The following is a 16,791-nucleotide window of genomic DNA, read 5'->3' on the forward strand; positions in this document are numbered from 1 at the left end:
ATCTATATCGGGTGAGTATAGATTACCGAACATTTGCAGTTTCCTAGAATGTTCTAATAAACTGGTAAAAGTAGAAACCAATTTTAAATACATCATAACCTACATGTATACATAGGTTATATCCTTTTAAATAAAAGAGTATTACTTCTGAAGTACTTCTGATCTAAAAGAAAATAACTCAATTTTGTTGAATAAAAATAAAACTCTGGTATGTGAATTTCTGTTTATTTGTATCTTAATATATAATTAGAATCATTAAGTAGTGTCATATAATGAAATATATTTATTTTTAATCTCTGCTTTATTGAGATATAATTGACATAAAAGTTTAAGACATATAAAGTGTACATCATGGTGATTCGATATTTGTATACCTTGTGAAAAGATTCTTTGAGTCTATAGTTAATTAACACATCCATCACCTCATTTATCTTTTTGTTTTTGGTAAGAATATTTAAGTTCTATTCTCTTGTCATTGTTCAGTCACTAGTTCGACTCTCTGAGACCCCCTGGACTGCAGGGTCATCAGCTATCGTCACCATGCTTCAGTGATATAATACAATGCCATCAACTATGCACCTTGTTTCACATTAGATCCTCAGAACTTAGATAGCTGAACATTTATATCCTTTGCCAACCTCTCTTAGACTCATCTCCAGCCTCAGCCCCTGGCACCACTTTTACAGTCCCCGGTACTACTTTTCCTTTTTTTAAACCATGAACTCATTATCAGAGGGATTTCTTTGCTACATAATTCTGGACTTGTTAATTACAATAATTTTAAAAGATGTGTACCTTAAAAGTCTTACCTGCTTCCTCTATTTTTTCATTTTAACTATTAGTTTGTGTATTCATAAAAGTATCAAGATCAAAATATGAGCACCGATTTAGAAATCGTTGTACAAATTTAATAAAATTGCTATGTTTCTTTCCCAAGACTATTATCCTCATTCAATAATATCATACTAGAAGCAATTTGTGCCAGTATTAATTGCAAAATGACTATGCTTTTTTTATTCTTTTACTATTTATGTACATCTCCATGAATGTAGAATATTGATTTGTATGTTTTAAAACTTTACATTTTTTCTTATACTTCTCTATGTATCTTTTTCTAACTTGTGCTTTCTCTTAATAATGCCTTTTAGTCTTTTTTCAGTTTATTAACTGAACATAACACATAACATAACATTGTATAGTGAAAGTGAAAGTCTCTCAGTTGAGTCCAACTCTGCGACCCAATGGACTACACAGTCCATGGAATTCTCCAGGCCAGAATACTGGAGTGGGTAGCTGTTCCCTTCTCCAGGGGATCTTCCCAACCCAGGGATAAAGTCCAGGTCTCCTGCATTGCAGGCAGATTCTTTACCAGCTGAGCCAGTATAAGCTTAAGGTATACAACATGATGATTTGATCTATGTATTCACATTATGAAATAATTGTCATTATGATTCGTTAAAACACTAACAAATTACTTTTCTTGTGAAAGAACTTTTAGATCTAATCTCTTGGCAACTTTAAAATGGACAATACAGTACTGATAACTAGCCACCATGCTAGTTACATTACAGCCTAAGAAATTATTTATTTTATAACTGGAAGTTTAGACTCCTTGACAAACATTAGCCCATTTATTACAGAGTAAATTTCCATTGATATTTATTTTTCTGTTAGGCAAATTTAGATGTTTTCAGATTTTCTATTGCAATCAATGGTGCTATGAACATTACTGTACATTTTTCCAGGAACACTTACATACAGTTTTCTCTAGGGTGTATTGTTGCAATGAAACTGTATTAGATAAAATTAAATTACTTTCCAAAATGGATCTGTGAATTTACAAGCTCTCAACAATAAAGATGAATTTCCATAATTCTGTTAGCTCATTTACAATGTCATTGTAAGACAAATTTTTTGTTAATGCAATGGGTATGAAATTGCATATCCCTTATTTTTAATTTGCATTTTACTCATTACCATGAGGTTGAGTAGCTTTTCATACATTTGTTAGTTATCTTTGTTTTCTCCACTGTGAACTTTTTATTAAGTCACTTATATTTCTCATTGAAAAGTAAGAATTTGTTAATTATTCTAATTATCTTAAATAGTTTGCAAGTATCTTTTCCAGTTTGACTTTAATGCACAGATCTTTCAAATTTAAAGGTGGCAAATGTTTCAATATTTTCCCCTTTTTGGTTGTATAGTTTTGTCCTTATTTCAGAAATGGATTCTGACTCTGAGTTTATAAAGTTAATCTTAATTCAAAGTTGTTATTGAAATGATTAAAGTTTTAATTCTCATGTTTAAGTCTTTAATCTACCTGCATTTGAATTTTGTGAGTTATGTAAACTGGAGATTTAGTTTTGCTCATTCTATGCAATTTTTTTTTTTTGGAGTTCCTATCCTCTTTCTATCTCAACGGCTCATTTGAACGTAAATTTCAACATCTCAAACCAAATTTGTTGCTTGTGCATTATTCATCCTGGCTATTACTAACTCCAAACATTTTTTTTTCTTCAGCTATGGCAAGAGGGGTATGCCTTCTCCTGTTGTCTCTGAATTTAATTTTGTTATTCTCTTAATGCAATAATTGTTGATTCTTGTTGGATTTCTAGTGCTCCATATCTAGAATCCGAGTCATTTGAATGACCATTTCTTTCACACCCTGGCTTTCATGTTATTTATAAGTGATGAGGTGGAAGGAAAAGCAGGAGATTTGTCTGAAATGAAGTGAAGTGTTAGTCTCTCGGTCATGTCTGACTCTTTGCAACCTCATGGACTATAGCCTGTCAGGTTCCTCTGTCCATAGCATTCTCTAGGCAAGTATACTGGAGTGGGTTGCCATTCCCTTCTCCAGTGGATCTTTCTGATCCAGGGACAGAACCCAGGAGTCTCCTGCAGTGTAGGCAGATTTTTTACCATCTTAGCTACCAGGGAAGTTTGTCTGAATGTCTACTATATGCCAATTACTGCCAGGCACTTTCCACATCGTATGTTTGTGTGTGTGTGTCTGTGCACAGTCATGTTCAATTGTTTGCCACCCCGTGGGATGTAGAAGGCCAGGCTCCTCTCTATCCATGGAATTTTGCAGGCAAAAATACTGGAGTGGGTTGACATTTCCTACTCTTCCACACCCAGGGCTGGAACCTGGGTCTCTTGGATCTCCTGAATTAATTAGCAAGAGGATTCTTCACCACTGTGCTACCTGGGAAGCCCACTTGACATGTTAGAGAGTCCTTCATCTTCACACAATTTCATGAAATGTGTTTTATTATACAAACTTTATATTGTAAAAAGTTAGTTAAGAGAAAGTGTAATTAAATAAAGTTGGGAGACCAGAAAGGGGGAACACGTCCCATACTCTGCAATGATAGCAGAGTCCAAGAAGAAGAAGAAAGAGTCTCCTTTTCAAGGAAGGACTCAGTCAATGAAAAGCTATGGAATATTTATTATGGGCCTCTCAACTTCCTTTTCCCCTATACAAGCAGTTTTCCTCCCTTACTGTGCAGGGACTTGTCATGATTGCAGACCTTGAATTGCAATTCTCTGTTTATTCTCTGAATAAACCCATCTTCATTGTAGAAATATCTGGCAGTTTGTTTAAACAGAAGTGTTTAGAGTTTATGTCCATTGCCATCAATTTCACACCATTTAGAAATGGAGCCAAGATTTGTAGCCAGGTCTAGATGTTCTCAATGGGCAAACTTTCTCCAGGAAAGGTAAGTCAATATGGATTTCTCAACTCTATTTTCACAGGGAGAATTTCTACATTTGCTACTGAACTGAATCATGCAATATTAGTCTAATCGAGGCAGATCCAATGTCCTAATTTGTTTACCTTCTTTGAGGGAGCTGTCATCTCTCTGGGGAATGACTTCTCTGTCTGCAGTGTGGTGATTGTAAAAAATGATATGAGCTCTCTTAGTTTTGTATTCATGTCACCAAAACAGGTGATGCTTTCTCCTACCTGACTAGATCTCCCTTGCAACTTAAGAGTTCAAGAATGCACATTGTTTTATAGACTGATGGGCTGATGATCAAACTGGCCATACATGGCAATGCTTAACTCTTTCATCTCCATTAAGACAAAAAGGCAAAATGGTTTTCTGAGGAGGCCTTACAAATAGCTGAGAAAAGAAAAGAAACAAAAGACAAAGGAGAAAAGGAAAGATACATGCATTTGAATCCAGACTCCAAAGAATAGGAAGGTGAGATAAGAAAGCCTTCCTAAGTGATCAGCGCAAAGAAATAGAGGAAAACAATAGAATGGGAAGGACTAGAGATCTCCTCAAGAAAATTAAAGATACCAAAGAAATATTTCATGCAAAAATGGGAAGAATAAATGACAGAAATGATATGGATCTAACAGAAGCAGAAGATATTAAGAAGAGATGGCAAGAATACACAGAAGAACTATACAAAAAAGATCTTCACAACCTAGATAACTATGTTGGTGTGATCACTCACCTAGAGCCAGACATCCTGGAATTCAAGTCAAGTGGGCCTTAGGAAGCATCACTACAAACAAAGCTAGTGGTGGTGATAGAATTCCAATTAAGCTATTTCAAATCCTAAAAGATGATGCTGTGAAAGTGCTTCACTCAATATGCCTGCAAATTTGGAAAACTCAGCAGTGGCCACAAGACTGGAAAAGGTCAGTTTTCATTCAAATCCCAAATAAAAGTAATGCTAAAAATTTTCAAACTACTGCACAATTGCACTCATCTCACACACTAGCAAAGTAGTGCTTAAAATTCTCCAAGCCAGGCTTTAACAGTACATGAACCATGAACTTCTAGATGTTCAAGCTGGATTTAGAAAAGGCAGAGGAACCAGAGATCAAATTGCCAGCATCCACTGGATCATCACAAAAGCAAGAGAGTTCCAGAAAAACATCTACTTCTGCTTTATTTACTATGCCAAAGCCTTTGCCTGTGTGGATCACAACAAACCATGGAAAATTCTTTAAGATATGGGGATACCAGACCACCTTTCCTGCCTCCTGAGAAATGTGTATGCAAGTAAAGAAGTAACAGAACCAGACATGGAACAACAGGCTGGTTCCAAATTGAGAAAGGAGTACATCAAGGCGGTATATTGTAATCCTGCTTATTTAACTTATATGCAGAGTACATTGTATGAAATGCCAGGCTTGATAAAGCCCAAGCTGGAATCAAGATTGCCAGGAGAAGTATAATAACTTCATATATGCATATGGCATCACCCTTATGGCAGAAAGTGAAGAAGAACTAAGGAGCCTCTTGAAAGTGAAAGAGGAGAGTGAAAAAGTTGGTTTAAAACTCAACATTCAAAAAACAAAGATCATGGCATCCGGTCCAATCACTTTATGGCAAATAGATGGGGAAACAATGGAAAGAGTGAGAGACTTTATTTTTTTGAACTTCAAAATAACTTCAGATCATGACTGCAGCCACTAAATTAAAAGATGCTTGCTCCTTGAAAGAAAAGCTATGATGAACCTTGACAGCTTATGAAAAAGCAGGGACATTACTTTGCTGACAAAGGTTCATCTAGTCAAAGCTATGGTTTTTCCAGTAGCCATGTATGGATGTAAGTGTTGGACTATAAAGAAAGCCGAGTGATGAAGAATTGATGCCTTTTAACTGTGGTGTTGGAAAAGACTCTTGAGAGTCCCTTGGACTGCAAGGAGATCCAACCAGTTCATCCTAAAGGAGACCAGTCCTGAGTGTTCATTGGAAGGACTGATGTTGAAGCTGAAACTCCAGTACTTTGGCCACCTGCTATGAAGAACCAAATCATTTGAAAGGACCCTGATGCTGGGAAATATTGAAGGTGGGAGGAGAAGGGGACAACAGAGGATGAGATTGTTGGATGGCATCACAGATGCTATGGATATGAGTTTGAGCAAGCTCCAGGATTTTGTGATAGACAGGGAAGCCTGGTGTGCTGCAGTCCATGGGGTCACAAAGAGCTGACCACAACTGAGCAACTGAATTGAATGGAACAGTAGCAGCTTGACCAAGATGAGAAGTGTTGAGAAATACACCTGCTTTTCCCTTATGTGAATCTAATGAAGTTCCTTCATTCTACTACTTTGAAAAGAAGCTGTAAATAGTAAAGTAATGAAGGTCTGTCAGGTCAATTTGATAATTTCAAAGAAGTGACTTAGCTGCTTTGTGTATAAGTTTTTACATTTAATTTGTGTACATTATTCTTTTAGAAAGTTACCTATTATATTTTATTAACATTAGAGTATCAGCCAGATAATTTTAAAATTTACAGTGCTATCAGTGCTATTTTCTTAGTTTTAATAATTCAAACTGAGCTTATTAGTGAAAGTCACTCAGTTGTGTTCGACTCTTTGCAACCCCATGGGCTATACAGTCCATAGAATTCTCCAGGTCAGAATATTGGAGTGGGTAGCCTTTCCCTTCTCCAACGGTTCTTTCCAACCCAGGGATCAAACCAGGTCTCCCTCATTGCAGGCAGATTCTTTACCAGCTGAGCCACAATAAATAGAAATCATTAAGTGATCCTGTAAATATACGAATCTGGTAAAGAATCCACCTATAGTGCAGGAGACCTGCATTCCAAATAGTTCTCCCCAAATAAGTTTTAATTTTTAGCTTTTGCTTGTTCCCATGGTATAAATATATCTGCCACGGCTGATTTCAATCTATCAATATAGTGTCATTAAACAATGAATTGGAAAAATATTGCGGAATACTATATTAATGTATAGTATATGTACCAAACACTTACAATAGATGTAAATAACCTCAAAAGCATGGATAACAATAAAGTGAAGTAAAATAACTAAGAAGTGATGAGGTTTGTATATTTGTTACCTTTATTTTTAATAAAACATATTTAATTGAAAGTTGATGTTAGCTAATTTTTACTAGCTATAACTTTTACTCTTAGGGTTATTTAACAACAGACATAAAATTTCCAAAAAATTTAACAATCCTTTCTTGTAAGCTGATATGTTTCATCTCTGGCACATCACACCACTAAGAGTATATCTGTAATATGTAAGCCCATTCATATGCTTTGAATATCTTTATTTTTCCCAAAGAAAGCTTATTTCTAAAAATGTATTCTATTAGTTAAGAAAATACTATTTTCATGCACACCTATGACACTCACTGTGTTATTTAACAAAAGGAAGTTTGCTGATTGACATATTCATTGAGGAAACACTTGTTAATTCTCTGAATTATGATTCTTTCAGATAAGATGCTAGTTGATATACATATATGTACATCATTTTTTTCTTTTTATCAACACTTTGAAAGTATTTCAATCCCTTGTGGACTGAAAGAGTTATGCTAAGAAATGTGTTTGTCGTTTTATGGGGGCTCCATCATACATGATGAATCTATTTTCTTTACTTGCTATTTTCAAGATTCTCTTGTTGACTTTGACTTTTGCCATTTTATATATGTCTTGGTGTAGACTACTTTGGATTTTTTATATTTGAACTTCTTTGGGCTTCATGAATCTGCATGTCCATTTCTTTCTCCAGACTTGGAAATTTGGGGTTTTGAAAGCTTTAAATAAGCTTTCAGAATCTTTCTATCTTTCCTCCTTGTGTGTGTGTGTATGTGTGTGTGTGTGTGTGTGTGTGTGTGTGTGTGTGCGCGCGCGCGCATGCTCAGTCATGTCCAAATCTTTGAGATCTCATGATCTGTAGCCCATCAGGCTCCTCTGTCCATGGAATTTTCCAGGCAAGAGTACTGAAGTGAGTTCCTTATGGGACTCTCATAATGCATATATAATATGAGCTCACATGATGGATTTCCATAAGGCATTTAGGTTTTCTTTCACTCTTTTTTGTTGTTGTTGTTCTTCTTCTGACTAGAAAATTTCAAATGACCTATATTAAAGTTTTCTGAAAGCTTTCTTTTGCTTTACCAATCTTTGTATGAAGCTCTCTATTGAACTTTTTAGTTCAGCTATTGTATTCTTCAGCTTCATATAATTTTTTGTTGTTGTTCTTTTGTATGATTTCCATCTTTCTGTTTGTATTCTCATTTTGTTCATGTACTCTTTTCCTCATTTTGCTTAGTTTTATGTCTGAGTTCGTTGCAGCTCACTGAGTTTTCTGAATACAATTATTTTAAATTCTTCATTATATACTTCATGGATCTTTATTTCTTTTGTTTTGGTTATAGATATTTATTATATTTTTCATTTATTAATGCCATGTTTTCCTTTCCTTTGTGTTCCTTGTAGTTTTGTGTTTATGTTTTCACATTTGAAGAAACAGCCACCTCGTCTAGTTTTAACAACTGGCCTCATTAAAGAAAAACATTAACCCATCACCATGGTAGAGATTCTGTAAGTCTCAAATCTTATTATATATGTCCATGTTCCATTTCTCTCCTCCTTTCTGGGAGCAGAGTCTCAGAATCTTACATCTTCTCCAAGTTTTGCTGAGCCATCCTGGAAACTGAAAGTCATCCTCCTTTTTTCCTCAGAGTCTTACACTGAGACGTTAGGATACTGGGCATGAATCTTACTTCTCTCCCTCTCTCCTGAAGCAGTCTCATGGCTATTCACCTCATTCTAGCCCCACAGATCTGAGAACTGCACTTTCTTCTGAGCTTCATACTTTCCAATGAGAACTGCATCATCTTCTGAGATTCACACAGACTGCTGAGATTGGCTCTGTCTACTTAGTTCCTTTCCAGCTATTGAGGTCTAAGCTAGTTGCTTGGTGTGGAAATGATTGCTGGGGGTGACAACAGCTGCCAAGAGCTGCACGAGTCTCCACTCTGTTCTTAGCTGCCCAGAGGCATCCCAGATATACAAATTCCTTAGCACACTGAGTGAAGTGAGACAGAAGATTTCTCAGGCAGCAATACAAATGGCTGGGTATGTTGGATGCACACATCATTCTTTCTTCTGCCTACAGGGGAAATGAGTGAAACTGTGTGGTAGTTTGAACATTCTTTGGCACTGCCTTTCTTTGGGATTGAAATGAAAAACTGACTTTTTCCAGTCCTGTGGCCACTGCAGAGTTTTCCAAATTTGCTGGCATATTGAGTACAACACTTTTACAGCAACATTTTTCAGGATTTGAAATAGCTCAGCTGAAATTCCATCACCTCCACTAGTTTGATCATAGTGATGATACCTAAGGCCCACTTGACTTCACATTCTAAGATGTCTGGGTCTAGTTGAGTGGTCACATTATCATGGTTATCTGGGTCATGAAGATCATTTTGTATGGCTCTTCTGTGTATCGATACCATCTTTGCATGAAATGTTCCCTTGGTATCTCTAATTTTCTTGAAGAGATCTCTAGTCTTTCCCATTCTGTTGTTTTCCTCTATTTCTTTGCATTGATCGCTGAGGAAGACTTTCTTATCTCTCCTTGCTATTCTTTTCATGCAAAGATGGGATCGATAAAACACAGAAATGGTAGGGACTTAACAGAAGCAGAAGATATTAGGAAGAGATAGCAAGAATACACAGAGGAACTGTACAAAAAAGATACTCACGACCCAGATAATCACGATGGTGTTATCACTCACCTAGAGCCAGACATCCTGGAATGTGAGGTCAAGTGGGCCTTAGAAAGCATCACTATGAACAAAGCTAGTGGAGGGGATGGAATTCCCGTTGAGCTATTTCAAATCCTGAAAGATGATGCCTTGAAAGTGCTTCACTCAATATGCCAGCAAATTTGGAAAACTCAGCAGTAGCCACAGGACTGGAAAAGGTCAGTTTTCATTCCAATCCCAAAGAAAGGCAATGCCAAAGAATGCTCAAACTGCCGAACAATTGCCCTCATCTCACATGCTAGTAAAATAATGCTCAAAATTCTCCAAGCGAGGCTTCAACAATATGTGAACTGTGAACTCCCAGAAGTTCAAGCTGGTTTTAGAAAAGGCAGAGAAACCAGAGATCAAATTGCCAACATCTGCTGGGTCATTGAAAAAGCAAAAGAGTTCCAGAAAAACATCTATTCCTGCTTTATTGACTATGCCAAAGCCTTTCACTGTGTGGATCATAATAAACTGTGGAAAATTCTGAAAGAGATGGGAATACCAGACCACCTGACCTGCCTCTTGAGAAACCTGTATGCAGGTCAGGAAGCAATAGTTAGAACTGGACATGGAACAACAGACTGGTTCCAAATAGGAAAAGGAGTACGTCAAGGCTGTGTATTGTCACCCTGCTTATTTAACTTATATGCAGAGTACATCATGAGAAACACTGGGCTGGAAGAAGCACAAGCTGGAATCAAGATTGCTGGGAGAAATATCAATATCTTCAGATATGCAGATGACACCACCCTTATGGCAGAAAGTGAAGAGGAACTAAAAGCCCTCTTGATGAAAGTGAAAGAGGAGAGTGAAAAAGTTGGCTTTAAGCTCAGCATTCAGAAAACCAAGATCATGGCATCTGGTCCCATCACTTCATGGGAAATAGATGGGGAAACAGTGGAAACTGTGTCAGACTTTATTTTTCTGGGCTCCCAAATCACTGCAGATGGTGATGGCAGCCGTGAAATTAAAAGATGCTTACTCCTGGGAAGGAAAGTTATCACCAACCTAGATAGCATATTAAAAAGCAGAGAAGTTACTTTGCCAACAAAGGTCCATCTAGTCAAGGCTATGGTTTTTCCAGTGGTCATGTATGGATCTGAGATTTGGACTGTGAAGAAATCTCAGTGCCAAAGAATTGATGCTTCTGAACTCTGGTGTTGGAGAAGACTCTTGAGAGTCCCTTGGACTGCAAGGAGGTCCACCAATCCATCCTAAAGGAAATCAATCTTGAACATTCATTGGAAGGACTGATGTTGAAGCTGAAACTCCAATACTTTAGCCACCTGATGCATAGAAGTGACTCATTGGAAAAGACCCTGATGCTGGGAAAGATTTAAGGCAGGAGGAGAAGGGGCCGACAGAGGTTAAGATGGTTGAATGGTATCACCGACTCTATGGACCTGAACTTGAGTAAGCTCTGGGAGTTGGTGATGGACAGGGAAACCTGGCATGCTGCAGTCCATGGGGTCACAAAGAATCAGACACAACTGAGGAACTGAACTGAACTGACAAGGGAAGTAATTGACAGATGGGTTCTTTCTTGTCTACTTGGAGGAGAAATAAAACACAGGTAAAGGTAAATGTCTCTTTTAGCTTCAATGTGATTATTTCTCCTAAGTACTGTGCTCCTCCGGGGTACTAAAACTTCTTAACTGGATTCTGGGGTTTTCATAAAGTTATTCTAGCCCATATGTAATTATCAAATCATTGTTTCTTTTGAGGGAACAAGGACCAGAATTTATTCTGCTATCTTGCTGACATTAGCTCCCTCTTCAAAACTTAAGATATATTTTTGTCAAGGTTCTTCTCTCACTTATAGCTGAAATTTCATTCTTCTTTCCTCCAGTGTTAGTCATTCAGTCATGTACAACTCTTTATGACCCTTCATGAACTGTAGCCTGCCAGACTTCTCTGTCCATGGGGTTCTCCAGACAAGAATACTGGAATCAGTAGCCATTCCCTTCTCCAGGGATCTTCCTGGCCTATGGATCGGGCCTGGGTCTCCTGCATTGCAGTCAGATTCTTTACAGTCTGAACCACCAGGAAGTCCTCTTTCCTTATTAAATAAATGGAAGTTCTGTTCCCAGCAGTATCTCCTCAAAGTGCTCTTTCCCTTTTTTTGAGTATTTTGGGGAGGCTAGGATATCCAGCACACTCTTGGTATTCAAAACTTTGAGACTTTGGAAACATGTCCCAATTTGTTAATTGACTCTTTCACTCAGAGCGGAGAAGCCCTCACTGTAGGAATGAGGGCTTTTAAGAATTTCTGTTTCCTAAATCTTAAATCTGTCACAAGACCCATTTGTATTTCTTCCACTGTTCACACAGTTTTTCTTCCATTCAGCTTCTCATGCTGCGTTTGGTTTGGTCTTGCTTGCTCACACTCTGAGCCTCATAGAATTATCTCGTTAGCCACTTTGGTGGCAGACTATTTTTCTCTGTCCTAGCTGTCTTATCTCTTTTTAAGAAGGGATTGGAAAGATTGAAAGTCAGTGCTATTGCTGCCATCATCTCTGGCTTTCAAGTATTATTTTAAAAAGAATAATGTTAAATACCTAAAAATAATACAAAATATATATAACATAAATAGTTTAATGTGGATTAATCACTCAGTTGTGTCTGACTCTTTGTGACTCCGTGGGCTGTAGCCTGCCAGGCTCCTCTGTCCATGAAACTCCCCAGGCAAGCTGGAGTGGGTAGCCATTTCCGACTCCAGGGGATCTTCCCAACCCAGGAATTGAACCCGGGTCTCCTGCATTACAAACAGATTCTTTACCTTCTGAGCTACCAGGGAAGCCTGATTCAGTACAAAACTATATATATATATTTTTTTTTGTTTAAAATATTCTCGGGAAATGGGTTGCACAGATCAGATTAGAAGTTACAAAATTTTAGGTAAATAAGCATAGCAATATTCTGATTTAGAAGATGGATGTTGTCAGAAGCCAGAAACTTGTAATTCCTGGTGGGGGAAAAAAAAACAACAAACTAGGAGATGCTACTTAACACAGAAGATTTATAACTGAATTATGTCTCAGAAGCAGTAAGGCAGTAATTTGATATGACCTTGACCAATTAAGGACAGCTAGAAATAATGTGGAAACAATAGGCAGAGCCCTAAAATAGTGGATCCTTGTAAACTGAACTGCAGGATGCTGAAAATAACCTATGATTGTCAAAATGCACTGCCCAAGTGGCACTGCTTAAGCAAATTGCTAATGTGCTAATTCTTTCTAATATTAAATGCTGGCTACATCATTCAGGTTATTGGACTACTTCACTAAAGTGTTCACATTGACTGGCTGCTTCCCTATTTCATAACCTTTTGAATCCAGTAGTGTTACTGAAATGGCTTAGACCAAGAGGCAAACAAGACTGCTTTATTTTACAAGAGCATAAAATAAGTAATAACCAAATATTAGGAGGTGTCAGTTTAAAAATATGAGAGAAAAAGATGTAACTTGAGGAAGTTTAAAAAGATGTTTTACACTAAGATCCCACTGGAAAATTAATATTTGTTTAATTTACTTGTTTTAATAGGGAAAGAAATGAACAATCCATTATGAGACAATGTTACAGCAATAATCTATGTTTAAAACCATAACATTTAGAATCACACAGATAAATTCAGAGAAATGTTTTAAATAATGGACAGGATTTCAAAGGTAAATAGTAATAACAGACAATATGACAAGGTCCCATCACATAGGCTATTCCAACATATAACAGCTCTGACCTGAATTTTACATGTATTCCTTTCAAAATATCACAACCAGAATGCAATGTCTGTATTAAAGTTTAAATAATTCTAAGTATTGTCATTTTGAAGCTTCAGAAGTCCAAGTTTGACTTGGCTTTATTTCAGCTTTAGAAAGGGTTATACAAACAATGACTTTTTATTTTATTTTGCAAAATTACTTGATAAAATATTCATTCTGATAGCTCCTTTCAACAGTAAGAGATCTCCATATGAATGTTCAAATTGGTTTCTAATCTTATCATTATATAGCATATAAAATACTACAGCTGATTGTAACAGATTTGAGTCATATTGTTTTGAACAATATAATGTTTCTTTATTTTTGGTTGTTTCTTATTCTTAAGTAATTTTTATGAAAATGGGAAAAGCCCTTGAGGTTATTCATGCCTATTATGGATATATGGTAGAAATACTGCATATTGCATCTCTCCCCAACTTTGTGTTCAATAATATCACATTGGTAACTTGAAGTCAGCCATAGTGGTAGTAGTTATACCACAAATGTCAACAAATGCCACAAGATCCACCCTTCCTTGTTTCTTTTCTTCCTTTCTTCCTACCTTTCTTGGTCTTTTTTTTTCTTTTGTTGGCAGTCTAGTTGTTAAATGTGTGGGTGCTAAGCCTTTTCAGTTGTGTCTGACTCTGTGCAACCCTATGGACTGTAGCCCACCAGGCTCCTCTGTCCATAGTATTCTCCAGGCATGAATACTGGAGTGGGGTGCTATGCCCTCCAGGGGATCTGCCTCACCCAAGGATCAAATTCACATCTCCTGCATTGTCTCCTGCATTGCAAGTGGATTCTTTCCCACTAAGCCACTGGGGAAGCTCCCCGACCCCATTGGGGAACGCTATTTTGATAGGAATGGTAAGTGGAAACTTCTGGAATTTCTCCTTATCAAGATTGTTTTCTGTTTTATAGCAGAAGAAATTTCGTTCAGGAAACACAGGAGAAGCAGGAGTGATTACATCTTCCACATATCCATATAATTCATAAATGTAGTCACTTAGCCTGGGTAGATAAATCTTGGAGACTGTCTTTAGACTACCATAAACTCAATCAGGTGGAGGCTCCAATTACAGCTTCTATCACAGATTTAGTACCTATACTGGAAAAAAATCAATATGACCCCTGCCATTAGGCACATATCTGTTGACCTGGATAATATCTTTTTCCCCATACCTATTTGTAGGTAGCACTGGAAGCAGCTAGCTTTTTACTATACAAAGTTAATAAACCTTCATAGACATGGTTCAGAAATATATCTATTATCCATTGTACCATCAAAGAATCCCTAGAGATTTTGATTCTTTGATATTCCACAAATTTTATTGGAGTCCTTTTCATTGATTACATTATGCCAGTTGGATCCTATGAGTAGGAAGTACAAGTAATTTACATGTCTTAATGTCCGTGGAAGGGAGGGGGCGCGCCACACTTGGGGAGAGTGCACCCACCGAGCCCCTGGCTGCCTGGACCGCTCTGACGGGGAAGGCACAGAGAGCAGGCGCAGCTTTTCGTTCCGCGCTTTTGTGGAACACCCGAGGGCTGGAACCTCGCGCGGCGCGGGGCGCGCTCCATATGGAGCGGCCGGGAGCCTGAGCAGCAAAGACGGAGAAAGCAGCGTCAGCCCCTCCCGGCAGCCCCAGCCCCTCCCTGCAGAGCGACGGAACTAGCTACCTGAATAAGAGTCCACCTCCGCCCGCCTGTGTCAGGGCGGAAATGAGGCTCTGAAGAGACCGGCAAACAGAAGCCCAATAAACAAAGGGAACCGCTTCAGAAGGGACTGGTGCAACAGATTAAAATCCCTGTAGAAAGCACCGACTACACCGGAAGGGGCTTGTAGATATCGAGAAGTGTAAGCTGGAACGAGGAGCTATCTGAAACTGAGCCGAACCCACACTGACCGCAACAGCTCCAGAGAAACTCCTAGATACAATTTTACTTTTCTCTCTCTTTTTTTTTTCTTTTTTCTTTTTTCTTTTTTCTCTTTTATTTTCCTTTAAAATTCCCTATTACTCCCCCATTACTCCTTAACTTTCATTTCCATAGATTTTTATGATTTTTTTAATTAGGGGAAAAAAAAATTTTTTTTTCTTTCTTTTTTTTCTTTTTTTTTTCTTTTTCCTTTCCTTTTTCTCTTCTATTTTCTATTTTTCGTTTTCTCTTATTTCTTTTAAAGCCCTCTAGTACTCCTCTACTACTCCTTAATTTTCATTTTCAACACACTATAACCTTACAAAAAAAAAGAAGAGAAGCCCTATTTTTGAACCGAAGATTATTCTCTCCCAATCTTGACTCTCTGTTTTCTACCTCAGAACACCTCTATTTCTTCCTTTCCCCTTCTCTTCCAAATCCAATTCTGTGAATCTTTGTAGGTGACTGGGCTACGGAGAACACTGTGGGAACAGACAGCTGCGTAGATCTGTCTCTCTCCTCTTGAGTCCTCCTTTTTCTCCTCCTGCTCGTCTCTATCTCCCTCCTCCCTCTCCTCTTCTTCATGTAACTCTGTGAACCTCTCTGGGTGTCCCTAACGGGGGAGAATCTTTTTGCCATTAACCTAGAAGTTTTCTTATCAGTGCTGTATAGTTGGAGAAGTCCTGAGACTACAGGAAGAATAAAACTGAAATCCAGAGGCAGGAGACTTAAGCCCAAAACCTGAGAACACCAGAAAGCTCCTGACTACATGGAATTTTAAGTAATAAGTGACCGTCCAAAAGCCTCCATACCTACACTGAAACCAACCACCACCCAAGAGCCAATAAGTTTTAGAGCAAGACATACCACGCAAATTCTCCAGCAACGCAGGAACATAGCCCTGAACGTCAACATACAGGCTGCCCAAGGTCACACCTAACACATAGACCCATCTCAAAACTCATTACTGGGCACTCCATTGCTCTCCAAAGAGAAGAAATCAAGTTCCACACACCAGAACACTGACGCAAGCTTCCCTAACCAGGAAACCTTGACAAGCCAATCGTCTAACCCCACCCACTGGGTTAATCCTCCACAATAAAAAGGAACCACAGACCTCCAGAATACAGAAAGCCCACTCCAGACACAGCAATCTAAACAAGATGAAAAGGCAAAGAAATACCCAACAGGTAAAGGAACATGAAAAATGCCCACCAAGTCAAACAAAAGAGGAGGAGATAGGGAATCTACCTGAAAAAGAATTTAGAATAATGATAATAAAAATGATCCAAAATCTTGAAAACAAAATGGAGTTACAGATAAATAGCCTGGAAGCAAAGATTGAAAAGATTCAAGAAATGTTTAATAAAGACCTAGAAGAAATAAAAAAGAGTCAATTAGAAATGAATAATGCAATGAATGAGATCAAAAACACTCTGGAGGGAACCAAGAGTAGAATAACGGAGGCAGAAGATAGGATAAGTGAGGCAGAAGATAAAATGGTGGAAATAAATGAAGCAGAGAGGAAAAAAGAAAAAAGGATCAAAAGAAATGAGGACAACCTCAGGGACCTC

This window comes from Dama dama, chromosome 28 (assembly GCF_033118175.1).
Source record: "Dama dama isolate Ldn47 chromosome 28, ASM3311817v1, whole genome shotgun sequence".
In the NCBI taxonomy this organism is placed as follows: domain Eukaryota; kingdom Metazoa; phylum Chordata; class Mammalia; order Artiodactyla; family Cervidae; genus Dama; species Dama dama.